Genomic DNA, 19,839 nt, shown 5'->3' with positions numbered 1-19,839 from the left:
CGCTAGGAGCGGAAGGCGCGGGCGGCGGCTTCGAGAGACAGGCGGGGCTCGGGCCCGTGGGGGCCGGCGACGGGCCTTGGCGGGCCGCGCGGTGGGAAGGCTCCGACGACACGTGGTGGTCCCTGAGTAGGCGCAGGAGGCAGCGGACGTGGGAGTTGGATCTAGGGTTCATCTGCGCGAAATTTCGGGGATGCACACATATATATAGGTAGAGGGAGCTAGGAGAGTCCAAATGAGGAGCGGTTTTCGGCCACGCGATCGTGATCGAAACATTGAGAGGATGGAGGGGGTTTGGATGGGTTATGGGCCACTTTGGAGGGGTGTTGGGCTGCAACACACACGAGACCTTTACGGTTACCCGGTTAACCGTTGAAGTATCAAACGAACTCCAAATGGCACGAAACTTGACAGGCGGTCTACCGGTAATGAACCAAGGCCGCTTGGCAAATCTCGGTCCAATTCGAGAACGTTTAACACCCACACACGAAAAGAGACAAAAGGAGGGCGCCGGAGGACATAGGAGTGTCAGATTGCAAAACGGACAACGGGGAAAATGCTCGGATGCATGAGACGAACATGTATGTAAATGCGATGCACATGATGACATGATATGAAATGCATGACACGCAAACAAAAGACAAGGCAATAACAGCGAATAACTGGAAGACACCTGACGCAACGGTCTCGGGGCGTTGCATTCGCCCCGGCCGCCGGTCCCCTCCATCTACCCCATGGCCGATGTTAAAGAAATAAACACATGATGTGTTGAATAGCTGACATATAGAGGAAATGCTACAACTTTGATTGTTGCAGTACTACATTATTTTTAGGTATTTTATTGTTCCTTTTGTGATAGTTTTCTCTCTCCTATGAAAGTAAAATGAATCATTTTTAATTCTTTGAACAAGGTTGCCCTCTCCTATAAAAGTAAAATGAATGATTTTTAATTCTTTGAACAAGGTTGCCAAAAGTAGGGCGCTCAGCCGTTGAGGCATTATCACATTTTTAAGAAGCTTCGCAAAATCTGCTCTTATACTAAAGAAATCTAATGTAGGTTTGTTGGCCTTATTGGGTACTGATATGCTGAACACATGATATTAAATATACAGTGAAGTGGGTATGTTTATACTATCTACACAGGATTGCCATTTTTTGAACTGTTGCTGGGATCATCATGGATTGGGATGCATTATGATAATAAGATATTAGGTATTGATATGTGATCTGTATGTCACACTTGACTTCATCATCATTTTCAGATGTATTCTTTAGGCATACACTAATGTGGTAGCTTGGGTCATATTCTGTAGCTAATTTAGTCACCACAATACGCGGGTCCCCCCCCACCCCCCCCACCACCCCCCACCGACTTTCAATATAAAGAACTTTCACTTGGCATTTCACATGATAAGCACTACATTCTATTTATTTATGGCCCAAAACTTATTTGTGGATAGCCACAAGTGAGGTCTTGAGTTTTTGAGTATCATAGAAGTACCATGTTCCTTTTGCGGCGATAGATCAACATTTGACCTTTTTTAGCTATTATAGGAAGACTAAGATGCACAAAATCAACCTGTGTTAGGCCAATGGTCCTTTCCAAATGTGAAATCTTGCATGCATTATTTATCAATTCCAAAAGGTGATGGTTGTGTTATTACGTTAGAAAAGAGGTACTTGTACAATTTTGCTACTGATTTTGACTAAGGGTTTTTCGGCTCTCATCTCTATATATGGATATGCTTTTTTCAGGTTAGTGGTTTAGGAGTTCCTGCCAAGACTAGCTTTTGGAATTTATCCTCGCTTCATCAGTTGGGATTTCTGTACAAAACTAAGATAATTTATTTTGGTGCTTGCGATGAGTATTAGACTGAGGGGTGATGCACACATACTTTACCCAGTGTATCTGTTCATGTATGTTGTTAATTGACTAATTAGACAAAAAAACCTCTATCTGTATGGTGTTTGTGATGATGCTATCAATTCACCAAACACTAAAATACCGGGTTGTGCTTTTCAAATCTAGCAAATTAATTCTCTATTGCTTGTCCAAATAGAGGTATTAGATCTATTCTGTGCCATGAGTCTTACTGTCAAAAAATTATATAAGCCGCGCTAGATGATTATAGGTAGCTCATATCAAGAACTTTGTTTAGCAGCACACTGCCTAATGCCATCTTCTGAGGAAGCTGGACATGCAAAAATTGACAGTGTTGGACATTTCTCTCTGTAGCAATGAATAAACTCATTTTATTACTGTATAGCCATGGTGGCAATCTTTTTCGGATAACAAGAAACAATTTGCTTCTCACCAGAGATAATATTGCAGTCTATCAGAAAAAATGTTAGCTATTTAATTAAACAGAAAACTCTGTCACTCATAGCAACAGATGATAAACTATCAGTCTACCTGATAGAAAAGCAAAATTGCCACATTATTTAGAACATTTCTCTAATTTTGAGATGGCCTACTACTAACATGTTTAGAATTTTGCCATGTGTTAGATAATATGGCAAACTTGTATAAGAAATCAGGGATACACATGGCAACCTTTAACCAATTTGTCCTATAAAAAATTGCCATACATCGGTCAAGCTCCACATCGGGCATGTACAAATGGAAACAAACAAAGTTTACTAGGATTCTCGATTGGGGATGAGTAGACACTGGAGCACATACACAATAAAAGGATTGCTAAAAAAATTTGCAATCTGCGGGACGCTGGATGGCAAATGAAAATAAAAGGAAGCAACATAAGATGGGACGAGGAGGCAAACCTTGTAGTGTAGGGGCATCTGGCTGTTCCCAAGGCCCTTGCGCTTGGTGTGGTCGCCGTGATGGCGCCCGTGACGCTCCGGCCCAGCGCGCACATGAACGAGTCGCTACCGCCGCCTGAGGATATGGTGGTTGTTCCCAGCGAGGAGCAACAGCAGCTCCCGCCAAGGCGCCAGCTAACCAACCGGATGTGCTCGCTCGGCCCGAAATTTCCAATTACAGCGCCCAGGATAGCAGCTTGGCTCGCCGTGCACCCCGGCCTCGCTCGCCCCGGAGCGTGGCCACCGATTCGTCGCCTCGCCAGTACAAGTACCCAGAGGGCGACCACATGCTCCTCTGTGAGTTCAAGAACAAGGCGGCTCTGATATTCTTCGACGAGGACCTCCTTGCACAGGCGCGCGCTGTCGGCCGCTGATGCTGAGCAACCTACACGCGCCTAGCCCTGCCGCCGCACGTCGAATCGAGACCACCCATGGCTGCCACTGGTCCTCCGCGGCCGCCGTTGTCGCTTTGAGTGGAAGGTGGACGAGCTGCGCGTAGCTTGAGCAGGTCGCGCTCTGGGGATGCGTGCTGCCGTCGGACGCCGGAAGCAGCTGTCCCACGCTGCAAGACCCGCCATGGCCGCCGCGAGCAGATCGTGTCGCTGCCACATCTCCTCCGACTCTCAGTCACTGGAATCCCCTTGTTAGAGTCTGAAGCAAAATGGAGCTCTCCCGTTCGTTTGGATTCTGGACCGTTCGATCGTTTTCCTGATGTGATTCCGGCCGTCGGATCTCGGGCTCGGCTCACGTGAGGCGTCGGATATTTACTAGATCGTTGCGAGCCGTTGGATAAAATTCCAATTGCAACAGAAGGTAAATACCGTGCCCTCACCGGGGCATCTGTGTCATTTCGCGTACCAGCTATAAAATGACCGCGGCTTCCTACGATGAAAACCTAGCAGCTGCCTCCTCTCTCACTCGCTCCCGCAGCCGCCTCCCTCCCTCCCTCCCACACAGGTGGCTCCCACCAACCACGGCGACGGCGGCAGCGGCCATGGAGGAGGGCGCAGACCAGCGGCGCCGACGATGGCGTCCGTGGCAGCTACGCAATGAACCCTGGACCATTTTTATTTGTATTTAAAGGTGTTGCTTATTTATGCTCAGGTGGTGTTCGTGCTAGGGCGATGATGATTACCTTGGCTGGAATTAGTGTGCCTTTGAGCAATCGAGGCACCTATGGGTATCAAGTTGGATCCTCCCTCTTGTCTCTAGAATCCTTTTTGATCCTGTGATACTTGTTGTTGTCCTTGGATGGTCATTCTTGTTGAGTGATAACTAGGGTAGCTGTACTGTATAAACAGATTGATCTGGTGAGAAGAGATGATGGGGGTAGGTTATATGATCGAGGAAAGGCGAATCTGAGCCCATTATGCAATAAAACTGCAGCTACCTCCCCTAATGTGTGTAGTATTGAAGGCATAAAATAACTTTTCATGTCTTGCTACTTTAAAATTCCAAAGAGATTCATTCTTCCTTTGTTGGTTACTTAACCATGATTTTTGTTTTGCTTTGGTTCTGGTTGAGATACTAAAGGTTGTTTATATATGAAAAGAACAAACACTTGGTAGTTTTGTATGCCTCAACTGTTGCTTAGGATCCAGTGTTGTAGTGCTTTGCCTAATTGCAAATAACTTTAATCAATAATAGTGATTCTTTCCTTCTGATTTGAACTGAGAAAGAACCACTGATTCTTGATCTTAAGGTGACACCATTTTTCTATGCCTCATGCTCATGCTTCTCTATGTTCCCTTTTAAAAATTCTTGCTTGCATTTTGGGTTGGTTTCTGCTCTATGTTCCCTTTTAGCGTTTCTTTCTGTTGTTGCTGCACTCCCTTTTGGGCGTTCATTTTTTATGCCCAAGATCTTGCAAATTGTGCCTGTGTCGAGCTTGCTTTAGAGTACGGGCTGCAGAGACGTCGAGGACCTCAAGGTGAGACACGTTCGATTAAAGACGCGGGACTCCTCTCCCCGTCAATCTCGCGCTGCTTCTGCTCACCATCCCTCTCTCTGACCGCTGTAGGTCACCGATGTTGTGGAGCTGGACGAGGTTTCCGGGCAGTTCATCGACCGCCTGTTCTTCCTGGAGAAGGTGAGCAATCATCATCGATCCATCAAGCTAGCTCTTCTTCATGCATGGAAATTGATTGTGGACATTCCTTTTTCTACTGGTTACAAATTCCAGGTCTAGAGATGATTTACTCTGCCAGGCGGTAGCACTCGAAGCACACAGGCTGAACCTCAACAACAACCCCTACTTTTCTGGGCCCTAATGTAAGATCAATCACGCCTATTACTTCAAGCTAGAGTGTACTCTGAAGTAATATGAAGTCTGAAGATTTGATAGCTCTGGATCATCATCATGCATGTGGGTGCTGTGTTGATACATGCTCTCGGCATGCATATGTTGTTGTTCATTCTGAAACAGACCTGAACTTAACTTTAAGTCAACTTCATCCATGGCAGGTTGCAACGGCCATGACGGCATCGAGGCTCGGGCGTGTGGCCCTCGACGTGGAGCAGGCAGAGGAGTGACTACTACCCCAATGGCAGCCTCTTCTCCCTTGTTCACGGTAAGTGCCTCTTCTCCATTGCTGGTTGCTTTGCTCCTTTTATGTTGCTGTACACTGAAATGAAATATATGCACTAAAATGGAATGAATATACTCCAATTTGAAAAGGAGTATATAGGTGTTGAGCCGTGCCATGAATAATAATGCAATAATCCTCTGTTCTCTTTTTCTCCTTTTCTTTTGCAATCCATCACTGCGTTATTATTCATGCCACCGTCCTCTACTCGGGAGACACTCTGTTTCGGATGCTCTGTTTTTATATTGTTCCTTCTGGTTTCTGTTGCAGTACTCAGCCCAAATATGTTGTGTGTGTGTGTGTATATATATATATTCTTTGTACTTCCCTTGATTATTTTAGTGAGCGGAGTTGTGATCTGTAATGCCAATTTTGCATTTCTTTTGTTAGCGGAATCGTGGTCTGTAATGCCAATAGGCAAGGAATCTTTTTGTTTTATGCATCAATGTGTCGGTACCATGTATTTGATTTTGTCTTGGTACACACATGGCTTGATCATGTGAATGATCAATGCCAGTCACATTATGGTAGTTCTTTTACAAGCAACATAATTTAGCTAATCCCTCCTACTGTATAGAGGTTGCCTCAACATATTGCCTCTTTAGTTTCCAGTCTCCTACTGTTACGGTTTAATTTCCTTGGAGTTTCTTTGTGATAGTCTAACGGGTAGTCATTATTTCTTTATGCATGAAAGCACAAATTGTGAAGGAAATAAAATGCATGTATGTTCTGTTTACTCTCTCTTTCCCCGCCTCTGATATGTCCACCAAACTGTTGGGTTCACTTGAAGGCAAGGATGTTATTAATTTACTCTTGCAGGAATTTTTATAGAAAATATATAGTTTTACTTAACGACGAGGGCTCACCCTCGAATTTCTGTTATCATAAATCAGTATCCTATAGGAGATAGAAAGTATATAGCATTTTTTTTAGTTTTCGCGATGTTTGTGTCTTTCATGTTCAGTTGGTCTATTAGTGCAGTGCTTATTGAACTTCTGTTGGAAAGGAGGCCAGTAAGAAGATGTCACCATACATCTCAGTGCCACTGATTTTTTGCTTGGGTACACTATTTTTGACTGTAACATTCTGAACAATAATTCGAATTTGTCTAATTTAACATTCAGTATACATAGTGTTTTATGTTTTTCACCACCGAAATCCATGGTACTAAGTAATTTAATTAATCTATTAACATCTGACATACTTCATATATTAGGCAAATGCAACCTATGCCTTAGCTATTTGATATATTAAACCTCCCTACCATATTCAGAACTGGCATGATGCAGAACTCGCATGGCGTACCCTGTTTCTGGATGACTATTGATGTTTCTGGATGATTTCAGTTCGGTTGGTGCCGTGGCGGAGGGTTGTCTTGTGGTTTGACCAGAGAGGGAGCACACCAAAGAAGCGATCTCGTCCCCATTGGTCAGGTACCCTTCGTCTTTCTCTCGTTCGACCTCTCCAAGAAAGTTATATAGGCAGAGTAAGCTAATTTTGTTTCCCGGGTGTTGTATAGGATACTACGGTTAAAGATTGTTCTCATTTATATTGATGTTGCTGATTATCAAATCAATGGTTGTTATCTAGAGTGCTTCTCCTTCAGATTTGACGTACTATTTCTTCTAGCTTATACTATATATGATTTCTTTCCACGGTTTTAACTAATTATGGATATGTATCAAATTATGTTATTTTGGCATCAACAAAATACTCACCTAGCATTTATTCTGCTATATGGAAACAATCGGTGCATATTTCTTTTTGATCTGAACTCAGACATAATTCTGCTATATGTAAACAATCATTGGTTCTTTCTTTTCTATCTAAACTGAGAAATAACTCTAATCAGTTGTTTTTTTATTTACTGTCCAAGTATCATTCTTACCTAAAACTTGTGCCAAAAATGGACATTGACCTCTAGGATGGCCTCACTGAAACTGACATACCCTCCCTCCTACTCTTCAGACTTCTACAACTATATGTATTACTCATGTTTGTTGCTTTCCCAATGAAACATACCACATGCCCAGCAAAAAAACAAAGTCCATCATACTGCCCGCAGGACTTTAGTCTTTAAAGACTAAATGCATGGGTCGCATGTAAGCTGGTTTTTAAAATCGTTTCCTATAACATCTACAGAATTTATCAGTGTTTAAGTAACATACGTGCTCTTCTCTGCAGCTATCGACTTTTGTTGAGAATCTCGAAAGACATGCTTCAGTATTATGCCTCTTATAAGCGAGAAGCCTGAATTTGTGCTCTCTTTTCGTAGATGTAGTATGTAATAACGAATCACGCCGACCTCTTTCTAAATGCATGGAACTTGGTGTTGAGTTATCTGAATTGCTGCCCAGGATTCACTTTGTACTTTATTTACCTATAATATGGTATGTAATGACAAGGAAGTTGAGGACTAGGTATGGATGTTGTTTAACTATATATTTGTTGGCGACTGTTTCTTAAATAGTTAGCTGGTCCCTGCAGGGTAATTTGTTGAGCCTTTTGATGCTCTCTTTGATTTTCGATCCATTCTTTGTGTCTGATTAAACTTACCAATGTTGCTACCAAATACTTATGTACATGGCAACTCTAATAGAGTTTTAACTATCTAATTTTTCATAAGACTGGATCAGGTGCAATGTTAAACGACTGTAAATTTAATTGGTAAACACAACTACATTATGCTATGTTCTATATTTGCAATGCTTTAATGACTCTATTAGCAGGTTGGATATTACTATACCCGACAGCGGTGCTGCTGGGTGCGGCAAGCCGCACTTCCTATTTAGTGGATAAGAGATGGGTAGGGGTTGGGCGAGTGGGTGAGGGACTGAGGGGAGCTGCATAGAAAATGGGCGTCCGTGTGGTTGGTTCTAAGTCGCGAACACACTTTCACGTGCCCAACCACACGGACGTGCATTGCCTTTAGATGAAGCATCGTGCATTGCCTTTAGATGAACCATCGACATCAACGAAGGTCGTATCTAAATATCATCTAGCATTCCAGGGACTACTAATCAAGCTCAGTAATAGGATGAAACCTTCCTCTGTTTTTCGGGGATGTTATCTCTGCTGCTTTTGAACAGCTACCATCTATGCTTTTACCTATATAACCTCTGCTGTTGTTCCTCATAAAACTATTAATATGCATAATGCCACCCTTATCTATAATTATCTGTTTTTACTACTTTTTCTATTCCAAACATCGAGTACTCACCAGCAACAACAAATATGCTAAGAAAGGAAGAGGCATGCCCTACCTGGCAGGGTCCACCTTCCACCCAAGGGATATAGCACTATCATTTAGCATAGACTGTTCCAGGAGAAACAGTAATCATGAACAGAGAAAGTAACCAACAGTAAGTACTCATTATTTCGATCTATGACTGAGTTTTCCTATCACCACTCTTACAATACTTGGCTTGCTGCCGGCCTTTGCGCCATTGGCGCAACGGATCATCTAGTGTGAGAAAAGAATGATGGAGACTATGATTCCCCCACAAGTCGGGATGAGACTCCGGACGAAAAAAAAGAAAATGCTCAAATAAAAAAATAAAAAATGAGAGAAAAAGAGAGAGAAAGAGAGAAGGGGCAATGATACTATCCTTTTTCCACACTCGTGCTTCAAAGTAGCACCATGATCTTCATGATAGAGAGTCTCCTATTTTGTCACTTTCATATACTAGTGGAAAATTTTCATTATTGAACTTGACTTAAAATGCCTTAGGTCTTTATGAGCAAGCGAGTTGGATGCACACCCACTTAGTTTCTTTTTGAGATTTCATACACTTATAGCTCTAGTGCATCCGTTGCATGGCAATCCCTACTCACTCACATTAATATCTCACTAATGCAGGATGCTGCTAACGTGACACTACAATCAAAGACCCTTCGAGAAACTGTGTGCGATGCAATAATCGCAAATGGTGGTGTATGAAAACCGTAAAAAAGGTGAAAACATTTGCGATGGAGGATGCATCAAACACGGTTCAAATTTTAGTTGCGTGTGTGATGAAGGGCATACGTTCAGTTCAATTAACTGTTTGCGATGAGGAGGAACAAAAGAAATGTGCAGCCAGATGAAAGCGTGTGCGATATATAGCATACGGTTTACTCGGAACTGTTTGTGGTTAGGCAACACAAAAGAAACGGGCATCCAAATGAAGGTGTGTGCGATATACATCATAGAGTTCACTCGGATGAACTTTTTGTGATTAGGCAACACAAAAGAAACGGTCAGCCAGATCAAGGTGTGCGATATACGGCATGCGGTTCACTCAGATGAACTATTTGCGTTGACACAAGGGAACATAAACGGTTCAACTTAACAAGACGTGTGTGTTGTGCGATGGGATTGCATGCGGTTCACTCGGCCCTTGTCGTCAGTGTGTGACCTTTGTGGCAACCGTTCGCTCCCCAGGCGCTTCTTCGTGTACTATGGCAGCCGTCCACCGACTCTTCGCCTTTCCCTCTTGATTTGGAACTGTTGTCGCACACTATCTCTTCCTCCCTCCTCCATTTGCCTTCACCCTTCCTTGTGCCATTGTTTGATCGTCTTCTCCATGGAGGGAACAAGCCGGAAACAACCCCGTTATTCTTGCTCCGATCTGAATGATGATGTAGTGGAGGAACTCATTGATCGGTGTGACGTCATCACCTCGGCTAGCATGGCAGGTTCATTCAAGACCATTCTCAGCTCAACTAATAACATCATTACAAGGAACCCAAGGGTTCAGGAGCGGTTTGATCTCCCCTATCTTCTTCGCCGTGACCCTGATGACTGGCGCGAGGACAAGGGAAGCCTCGCCTTGTGTATTGATGCCGCTTGATAATGATACGTATGATGTTAAGATGTCATCGCTTGAGGGCAAGGCTTGGGTAGGCGCAAATGGAGATTGGGTTGTTTATATTGGGTACAACTGTGAGTGGGAACTTGTGAATGTGTACACTCGTCACCGGGTTCCACTTCAAAAAATCTCAGACGACTGCCTAGAGGTTGAGTACACCGGTATTGTACGTGAGTTCAAATACGATCATGCTGACTGTCATCTACGAAAGATAGCAATTTGTCGAGTTCCCAACCGCTCTTGGGGTTATAGGAATGCTTATGTTGTCGCTATCTTCGACAAGCTTGTTTCCGTCCTTCATGGTTCAACTCGATGGATATTGCTCAAAAATCAGTTTCTATACACGGATGAGTGTGATGCAATTCAATACGAGGGTCTTGTGTTTGCTGCCACCACTCGTGGCACTGTATTTGCATGGAATCCTCATGATTTCGGTATGTTTGTCGTCCACCGTAATTATAATTGTTTCATCGACATGCATGCGGGTTAGCTAGTTTCCCTTTACTAATTAACCTTCTTGTGTTTCCAAGGTCCTGTGAACATTCCACCACCTATACTTGAAAATTTTATTCACGAGCATGAGGACTAGCAGGACCCATATACTTAGTGGCTCTTGGCAACTTATTTCGTTGGATCACCTCTTCTTGTCTGTATACGGGGCACTGCTGATGTTACTAAGGAAGTAGGTGTTGTCTCGTATGGTCGCACTCTCCAGACCTATTCCAACATCCGTTGCAGGGTATTCGGGATGGATACTAGTGTACTAGTGCCAACACCTTCTCCCTGGCTCAGTGTTGAAAGTCTTGGAGGAAACTCGTTCTTCCTTGGACAAAACTATCCAATGATGGTGGAAGGTGATCCAGCTGATGTTGACACAATGTTACTACCATTTATGAGAAGCAATTGTATCTATACCTCGGACATTACTATGCTTCCCTACCGTCCCAATATGGGTCCTGACATAGGCCGCTTCAGCCTCGATGATCAATCCTGCGCTGGTCTCAAGATCGACAATAGCTAGCCCTTTCCAGAGAATCACTTCTGGTTCAAAGCAAGTGTTTCCAATGCCGACGAGTGGTTGGGCTGAAGTTCATTTCATTGCTTTGTTATTTGTTGTGTGAGAAAAACTTTACTAGAATGTTTTGTTGGAAATGATCTATAATCCAACGTGTATCCTCGTTGTCATTGTGGGTTCATGACTTGTTGTATGTAATCAATGGTACATTTGCATATGCGCCTGTAACACCCTCGATGCAGCTATATCTCCCATGTGTCAAAGCACGACTTAGAGGCATAACCACATTGAAAGCAATGTCGCAAGTGAGGTAATCTTCACACAACCCATGTAATACATAAGGGAAAAGATACATAGTTGGCTTACAATCGCCACTTCACACAATTACATGAATAAAGCATTACATCAACCAAATACATACAAGGTCCGACTATGGAACCAAAATAAAAGAAGACTACCCCAAAAGCTACACAGATCCCCGATCGACCCCAGCTGGGCTCCACTACTGATCAACTAGAACGAACAACACAAAGGACAAGATCTTCATCGAGCTCCTTCTTGAGCTTGGTTGCGTCATCTGCACGGTTCAACGACACCTGCAAGCTGGTTTTGGAAGTATCTGTCAGTCACAGGGACTCAACAATCTCACACCCTCGCGATCAAGACTATTTAAGCTCATGGGTAAGGTAAAGGTATGAGGTGGAGCTGCAGCAAGCGACTAGCATATTTGGTGGCTAACATACGCAAGTGAGAGCGAGAAGAGAAGGCAAAGCACGGTCGAGAAACTATGATCAAGAAGTGATCCTAGAACAACCTACGTCAAGCATTACTCCAACACCGTGTTCACTTCCCGGACTCCGCCGAGAAGAGACCATCACGGTTACATGCGCGGTTGATACATTTTAATTAAGATAAACTTCAGGTTACAACCGGACATTAACAAATTTGCATCTGCCCATAATCGCGGGCACGACTTTTGAAAGTTCAAAACCCTGCAGGGGTGTCCCAACTTAGCCCATCACAAGCTCTCACGGTCAACGAAGGATATTCCTTCTCCCAAGACAATCCGATCAGGCTCGGCATCCAGGTTACAAGACATCCTCGACAATGGTAAAACAAGTCCAGCAACACCGCCCGAATGTGCCGACAAATCCCGATAGGAGCTGCACATATCTCGTTCTCAGGGCACAATCAGATGAGACATCCTACGAGTAAAACCAACCCTCAAGTTGCCCCGAGGTGGCCCCGCAGTCTACTCGGTTGGACCAACACTCAGAGGAGCACTGGCCCAGGGGGGGTTAAAATAAAGATGACCCTTGGGCAGGCCTACCCAAGGGAAAGAAAAGGCTAGGTGGCGAATGGTAAAACCAATGTTGGGCATTGCTGGAGGAGTTTTATTCAAGGCGAACTGTCAAGGGGTTCCCATTATAACCCAACCGCGTAAGGAACGCAAAATCCGGGAACATAACACCGATATGATGGAAACTAGGGCGGCAAGAGTGGAACAAAACACCAGGCATAAGGCCGAGCCTTCCACCCTTTACCAAGTATATAGATGCATTAATTAGATAAGAGATATTGTGATATCCCAACAAGTAAACATGTTCCAACAAGGAACAACATCTCCATGTTCCAACAAGGAACAAACTTCAATCTTCACCTGCAACTAACAATGCTATAAGAGGGGCTGAGCAAAGCGGTAACATAGCCAAACAACGGTTTGCTAGGACAAGGTGGGTTAGAGGCTTGGTTCAACAATATGGGAGGCATGATAAGCAAGTGGTAGGTATCGCAACATAGGCATAGCAAAAGAGCGAGCAACTAGCAAGCAAAGATAGAAGTGATTTCGAGGGTATGGTCATCTTGCCTGAAATCCCGCAAGGAAGAAGAACGAGTCCATGAAGAGGACAAACGGACGTAGTCGAACGGATCCTCACAACACGACGTTATCGGAACCAACCCAAAGAAGCAACACCGGAAAGAAGCACACAACATAGTGAACAAACATCACATAAGCATGGCACGATGCGCAAACAAGTATGATGCATGTCCGGTTTAATGAGGCATGGCATGGCAAAGTGCACAAACAACCCTACAAATTAAGTGGAGCTCAATATGCAACGGAGTTGCATATTGAAGAAAACACCACATGACTTATTTAGTTCTCTCTCGTTTATGTACCCAACAAGGTTAAATGTTGTTAGCATGGCAAGAGGTGAAGCATGATGAAACTATCTAATCTAGGCAAGTTTAAATGAGGCCGGAACAACAAAACAACAAGTCCGGAAACTCCTCATATGCATATATTAGGTTTGGTACTGTTCTGCCCTAAACATAATTTTAGAGTTGTTAAACATACTAGATGAGTGCATCATGTTAAACTAGGCATTTTTCTACCCCATTTACATATAAAGTTTATTAAATTTGGAGCTACGGTTATTTAGTTATGAAATAAAGCATTTTAACATGGCATAGGAGCAAATTTAACCAAAACAGCATTTTAAACATTTTAAACATGGATGAAAATTGGATATTATGAAACTAGACAAAATTTTAGGCATTTTTCATATATAAAGCATTCTAATCCGATGCACAATTTAGAAGTTATTAAATGCCTGATCCCAAAGGGGTTTTCTGTAAAACTACAAAACCTGGGATAATAGCTAAATCGCAGAGCCGAAAAAAACTACATGGGCCGGAACTGCTGGCCCAACAGCGGGGAAAAGGCAAAAAAACAAACATCATGAGGCGCCGGGGCTTCTCACCCATGGGCCTTGCCCAGTCGGAGGAAGATGCAGGCCGCGAAGGGAGGCGCTGGGCCTTGGAGAGGCAAAGACACCCATGCGCGTGGCGGACGCTGGCGGGATCTGGGCCTGGCATGGCCTCGGTCAACGCAGGTAGGACCGTAGGAGCGCGCGTTCGCTGTTCGTTCTCTGCTTGACAGAGACAAAGCAGCGGCGACGGCAGGGGCGCAACGACTGCTCCATCCGGCGAGATGCCAGTGAGGAAGGCAAGGCGGCGCAAGGCAGACACGGATCTGGCCGACGACGGGGTCGAGGAAGCTTCGGGCAGCAGCGGAGCCTCAGGCGACGGGCGGGCGACAAGGAGGTTGTCCATGGCGACGGGAACCTGCGGGGGTCTCTATAGGCGCTCAGACGATGAGGAGGTCAGGGTGCCGGCGGACGGCGATGCGGTGTCTGGACGGCGAGGTAGGAGACGGGAAGGAGAGGGCACACAGCGGCTTCGGTCGCTGGCGGCCACAGCATCAGGGCGCGAGGCCCTTTCGTTTCCTGGCAGAGAAGAAGTCAAACGAGAGGGAGAGGTTAGAGGAGGAAAGAGAGGAAAAACAGGGGAGAAAAGGAGGCAAGTGGCGACTCATCTGCTCGTCTTGCAGGTTCGGGCGGCGGACGGGGCATCTCCGGTGGTGGCGCCCGCCAACGCGGTCAAACGGGAGGAGGCTCTCGGCTCGTGGGGGAGCTGGGGCTGCAGAGGCTCTCTGGGCCGTCGGATCTGAGATCCGGTGGTCCAGATCGGGTGGGAAGAGCTTGTGGTGGTTGGCTGAATCTGGATCCGAAGAGAGGTGGGAGGAGGCTGCGGAGGGGATCCCGAGAGGATTTAGGTGGAGTGGCGGCGGGATGGGACAGCTCTCCTTGATTTTAGGGTTTGTCCAAAATAGACTGGAAGTGGAGTATATATACATCAAAGAGTAGGTTAGGGGCTACCTCGTCCCTTCGATCGCAATCGGATGATCGCGAATAAAAATCTAGGGAGTCCAATTAATAGAACAGAGATGTTTTGTAGATGTTTGGGGATGATCCGGATCCAACAGTGACGAAACCCCGGGTCGGGTCCGGGACAGCTTTCGGGCGCGCGCGAGGGGTTCGATGCACTGTGCAGAGAGGGGTTAGGCGAATGAGGTCAAGTGTGTGGACTGAGAAGAGAGAGGGGGAATGCAACCCGGCAACCGTTTCCGGAGACCGGAAACGTTTGACGCTAGACCCGGCTATACTGCCGCTATAGTCATCCGTTGGGGCATCAAACGATCTCCGAATGCGATGAAACTTGACAAGCGGTCTATCTACACTATAATAAGACCACACGTCAACTCTCATCCCATTCCGAGAACATTTTCTGGCCACTTATAAAATGCTATTTCGGACATGCCGCGGGCGCGTGCAAGTGTGTCTGGGCTCAGAATGGACAACGAAAATAACTGGGGGAAACCCGGACGGATGCAGGTTTTGAAAACATGATGATGCAATGCACATGATGACATGACAAGATGCAACACGCAAGCAAATGACATGGCAACAACGGCGAATAACTGGAGGACACCTGGCACATTGGTCTCAGGGCGTTACAACACTCCACCACTACGAGAGGATCTCGTCCCGAGATCTAGAATGGCACCGGAGGGAAAACGGAGGAGGAAGAGGAAGGGAGGAGGTAAAACTAAGTTGCTCCTTTGACAAACGAGTGAGACCAAAGAACCTTGAAAAAGGTTAAACCATTTCGAGAAAAGAATACAACAGAGATAAATGAAGTTGAAAACACTCTGTTAGCAAAGAGGAACAATGAAGAACAACTTTGGGCAGCACTCCGATTGAAAAGAAAAAAAGGAGTTGAATAAGAACTTGGTAAGATGAGAAGGTACTTGCTGGAATCACAAAACACTGCCTCCGAAACTATTAAATGAATGGAACAAGGGGTAAGAAAGATCTCGAACAGCACTCCGGTTTAAAAGAGATGAAAAACTTGATAAAATGAAAAGAACTTGAGCAGAGGGCACAACACTCCGGTTAAATGGATAAGCATGAAAAGAACATGATCTTCACAATTCGAGATGATGGTTGAAGAAAGCAATATCACAATGCCTCTGGAATGAAGGAATAGAAGTTGGATCGTTGGAACAAAAGAACGGAGAAGAAAACAACATCTTCTACCTCAAATGAGCTTGAAAAGCATCTTTAGGAGAAGGGTCGAACGGGGTTGTTGGAAACCCAACAACGAAAAGGATAAGGTTGATGTGGGCTTATGGCAGACATCTCAAAATTATGAGGTGAAATTCTGCCACTAACGAAACAATAGATTGGATCGATATGAACAAGGATACGAGAAACTTATTTCACCGGAAGGATGAATGAAGAACTTGGGTCATTTATAAGCATCATAATTAGCAACAATCCTTAGGGAAAGCTTTAGGTGAAACATGACACAAGATACCTTCAATGATGAGATTGATGGATTTAAAATAACTCATTCTTGATAACTTGTGAATCACGAAGCACGAAGGGAAATTATCAAGAATGACATAACACCACCTCAAAAGATATGCATGAAAGAATTGCACTCCGGATTGCAAGATGAAGAATGCATGAGCTCCTTTGAAAAGAATCTCCATGAACACTTCAAAAAGGAATTAAATCCTTGATGAACCATCATGTAGAGCCTCCATGAAGAACTCCGGTAACAAAAGGATGATCAAACGAAAGGAAGGAGAAATTGAAAACGCAAGGTGGAGGCTTGCGATGATATATATGGATCTTGGCGACGAGATAATGTGGAAGAAACTTGGAACTCCGGAAACAAAAGATGGGAAACAATTGAAATAGAGAATTTTATGAACCTCCGGACTAAGGAATAGAATTTACTCGATGAAACAAGAAGAAGAATTACATTATGCTTATCCTTCACCAATTTTAGATTGATGACAAGCCACAGATTTGGCAAACTACTTATTCTCATTGGAAGAATTAATATAGATATCACGCCAACTTGGGAAGGTATTGAACGAACCACCGGAAGAGTTGAAACAACGAATAAATAGATATGATAAAGAAGGAATAGAAAACTCTTAAACGAACCACCGTAAGAATTGAAAACGATTGAAGAAAAGATAAAGAAGCACTGGGAAGAATTATAAAAAGAACGAAGATACATGAGACAATCTAGATACATGAGAACGAAGGGATCACAAACTGATTGTAGATCACTTGAACGATGCACCGGTAAGATTGGAGAATGACAACTGAAAGCTGAGAATGAATAAACCTGAATTTGATGGACTCCAGATAATCAAACTGAGAAGACTCTTGAATTACACCGGATAGGTGAAAGAATTCCCACAATCGAAAACAATTATGAGAGGAAGGCAACAAGCTAGAATGACGAATCTTGAAGAGAATGGAGCAAGATTGAGAGGAAAAATCTTCTTCGGTCTTGAAATGTTGAGCGTGACGACGAGAAAACACCACCATGAATTGTTGATGCCCTCCGGAATGAAAATAGAAAAGGTTGAGCCAATGATGAAATAATTTGACCAATCTTGGAGAAATACATTTGACTGATGATGATTCATTCTTACGTCAAACTTCAAAAGAATTTAGGATAGCTCCGGGAAAATAAGAAGAGTCAGGTAAGATCCTGGGAAAAGACCTGTGGGTTAGGGCCCACTCAAAAGAAACACCGTTGAAAAGGTCGCTTGGAAGATAGATTGCATTGGTTGAATTAAAAGGCTTGAATGAGATAACATCCTCGAATGAACTTGAACGAATGTAGAGTGGAAACACGAATCTTCGAGATATCTTGAGCACTCCGGAACAATAGAATAGCGAGCGTGGAATGATTATGAGGTGCACCGGCATGAGAGGGTATTTGAAACGAGGAAAAGGATATGAACCACAAAGCTTGAATTGGTCCCACCGGAGAAGAAAGAGAATGAATAATGATGAACTTGAGGTTCCGTTAGGATCTTCATGAGAATCACCGGATAAGAATATTGACGGAAAAGAATGGAGAGACTTCACATGAATAAAATGGATACTTGATTCAGAAATCTGAGTCCTTGAAGGAAAAGGGTGGGTGGGCGGGAAAAACAAAGGCAACTTGGAGATGGATGAAACAAACACCGTTGAGAAGAAGTGATAATTGATCTTGCAGAAGTTGAAATGATCAGATCCACTTGAAGAGAAAACACACCGATTGAAAAAGGATTGGCAAGACAATCTCGATGATCAAGAAGGATTAGTATTCACATCGGAGTATGATAACACCGCTTAGGAACAGCTATGGAATCAACACTTGACATTGAAGCAACTCGAATACCACAACTCAAAACAAAAAACAAAGGATTGGCTTGCAGAATAAGCCGGAACAAACATATGATAGAGATTTTGTCCGAAGTTTTCGTGGTGGGGCCTACACGGGCTCGATCATACAGCACCATCATGTACAAGGCAGTGCACATGACATACGAAGCGTCCCCGAGTCGGCATAGCCAAGAAATCTTTAAGACACAACGAGACCATTGTAAAACCAACCGTGAATAGGCGGACCACTAGACGTCGAACCCCAATTTCATACCATACATCTGACGGAAAGATATCCTAAGAGCTACTTGAATTCCCACTTATAAACTCCCGAAATTTTCCGGTTATGCAATCAGGTGTTGGGGATACAGGGGAAGCACAATATCTCACCCAAAACTAGCAAATCCTACATCCAACTGTATCCATCCTTCAACACATAACCAAGAAACCTTCAGAAATCGTTTACCTCAACCTTCGAAAAGCATCCGTTATACGAGTTATGGCAATACTCCCGAACTCCCGCCCCAGTACTGGGTGGCGTCGAGGTTATCTCACCAACAACTGCATAAAAGAGATTTTCAATGTCGGCGAAACTAAACTCAGGTATTCCAGAACTTCAACGATAAAATTGTGACGACAACACCTCGAAGCTCAACTCCCCGGGACATTGCCACAAACCCTAAATGTCAGGAGGCACCAAGAACAATGTTCTTATCACAAATCGATCGGAACGATTCCAAGATACCCGCGTGATCCTAAATTTTTTTTAGTGAAATTTTAGAAGAGAAGAGTCAAAACTCTACGTCAGGATGCCTCACCAGAGCGACTAAGGGACTGAGGAGTAAAAAGAATTCCTAACTCTCCGATATATAAAATCCTAAATGACTCAAAACATTTTTTTCTAGACTCAATAACGCCAGCGATTCGATCAAGCAGGGGGCTCCTAAGGTCGGGGAAGGCTCTCATTACCAACTTGTAACGCCCTCGATGCGGCTATATCTCCCACGTGTCGAAGCACGACTTAGAGGCATAACCGCATTGAAAGCAATGTCGCAAGTGAGGTAATCTTCACACAACCCATGTAATACATAAGGGAAAAGATACATAGTTGGCTTACAATCGCCACTTCACACAATGACATGAATAAAGCATTACATCAACCAAATAGTCCGACTACGGAACCAAAATAAAAGAAGACTACCCCAAAAGCTACACAGATCCCCGATCGACCCCAACTGGGCTCCACTACTGATCAACTAGAACGAACAACACAAAGGACAAGATCTTCATCGAGCTCCTCCTTGAGCTTGGTTGCGTCATCTGCACGGTTCAACGGCACCTGCAAGCTGGTTTTGGAAGTATCTATGAGTCACGGGGACTGAGCAATCTCACACCCTCGCGATCAAGACTATTTAAGCTTATGGGTAAGGTAAAGGTATGAGGTGGAGCTGCAGCAAGCGACTAGCATATTTGGTGGCTAACGT

The 19,839-nt window shown here is 44.2% G+C and overlaps 2 long non-coding RNA genes across 2 annotated transcripts in view; both read left to right on the top strand.

Annotated features, from left to right (window-relative positions):
- Positions 1–1,953, top strand: part of LOC119297112 — a 7,284-nt gene extending 5,331 nt beyond the window's left edge. The window contains exon 3 of the long non-coding RNA XR_005145532.1: positions 1,753–1,953. This is a non-coding gene — a long non-coding RNA (uncharacterized LOC119297112). The remainder of the gene's footprint in view (positions 1–1,752) is intronic.
- Positions 1,954–4,683: 2,730 nt separating this feature from the next.
- LOC119298689 lies at positions 4,684–5,089 on the top strand. Its single transcript, XR_005145912.1, has 3 exons — positions 4,684–4,747; positions 4,838–4,906; positions 5,000–5,089. It is a non-coding gene; the product is annotated as an uncharacterized LOC119298689 (long non-coding RNA).
- The last annotated feature ends 14,750 nt before the right edge of the window (positions 5,090–19,839 follow it).

This window comes from Triticum dicoccoides, chromosome 5A, assembly GCF_002162155.2.
Source record: "Triticum dicoccoides isolate Atlit2015 ecotype Zavitan chromosome 5A, WEW_v2.0, whole genome shotgun sequence".
NCBI classification, from domain to species: Eukaryota; Viridiplantae; Streptophyta; class Magnoliopsida; order Poales; family Poaceae; genus Triticum; species Triticum dicoccoides.
Note: the sequence above shows the minus strand (reverse complement) of the source record. Positions and strands in the feature narration are given on the sequence as shown.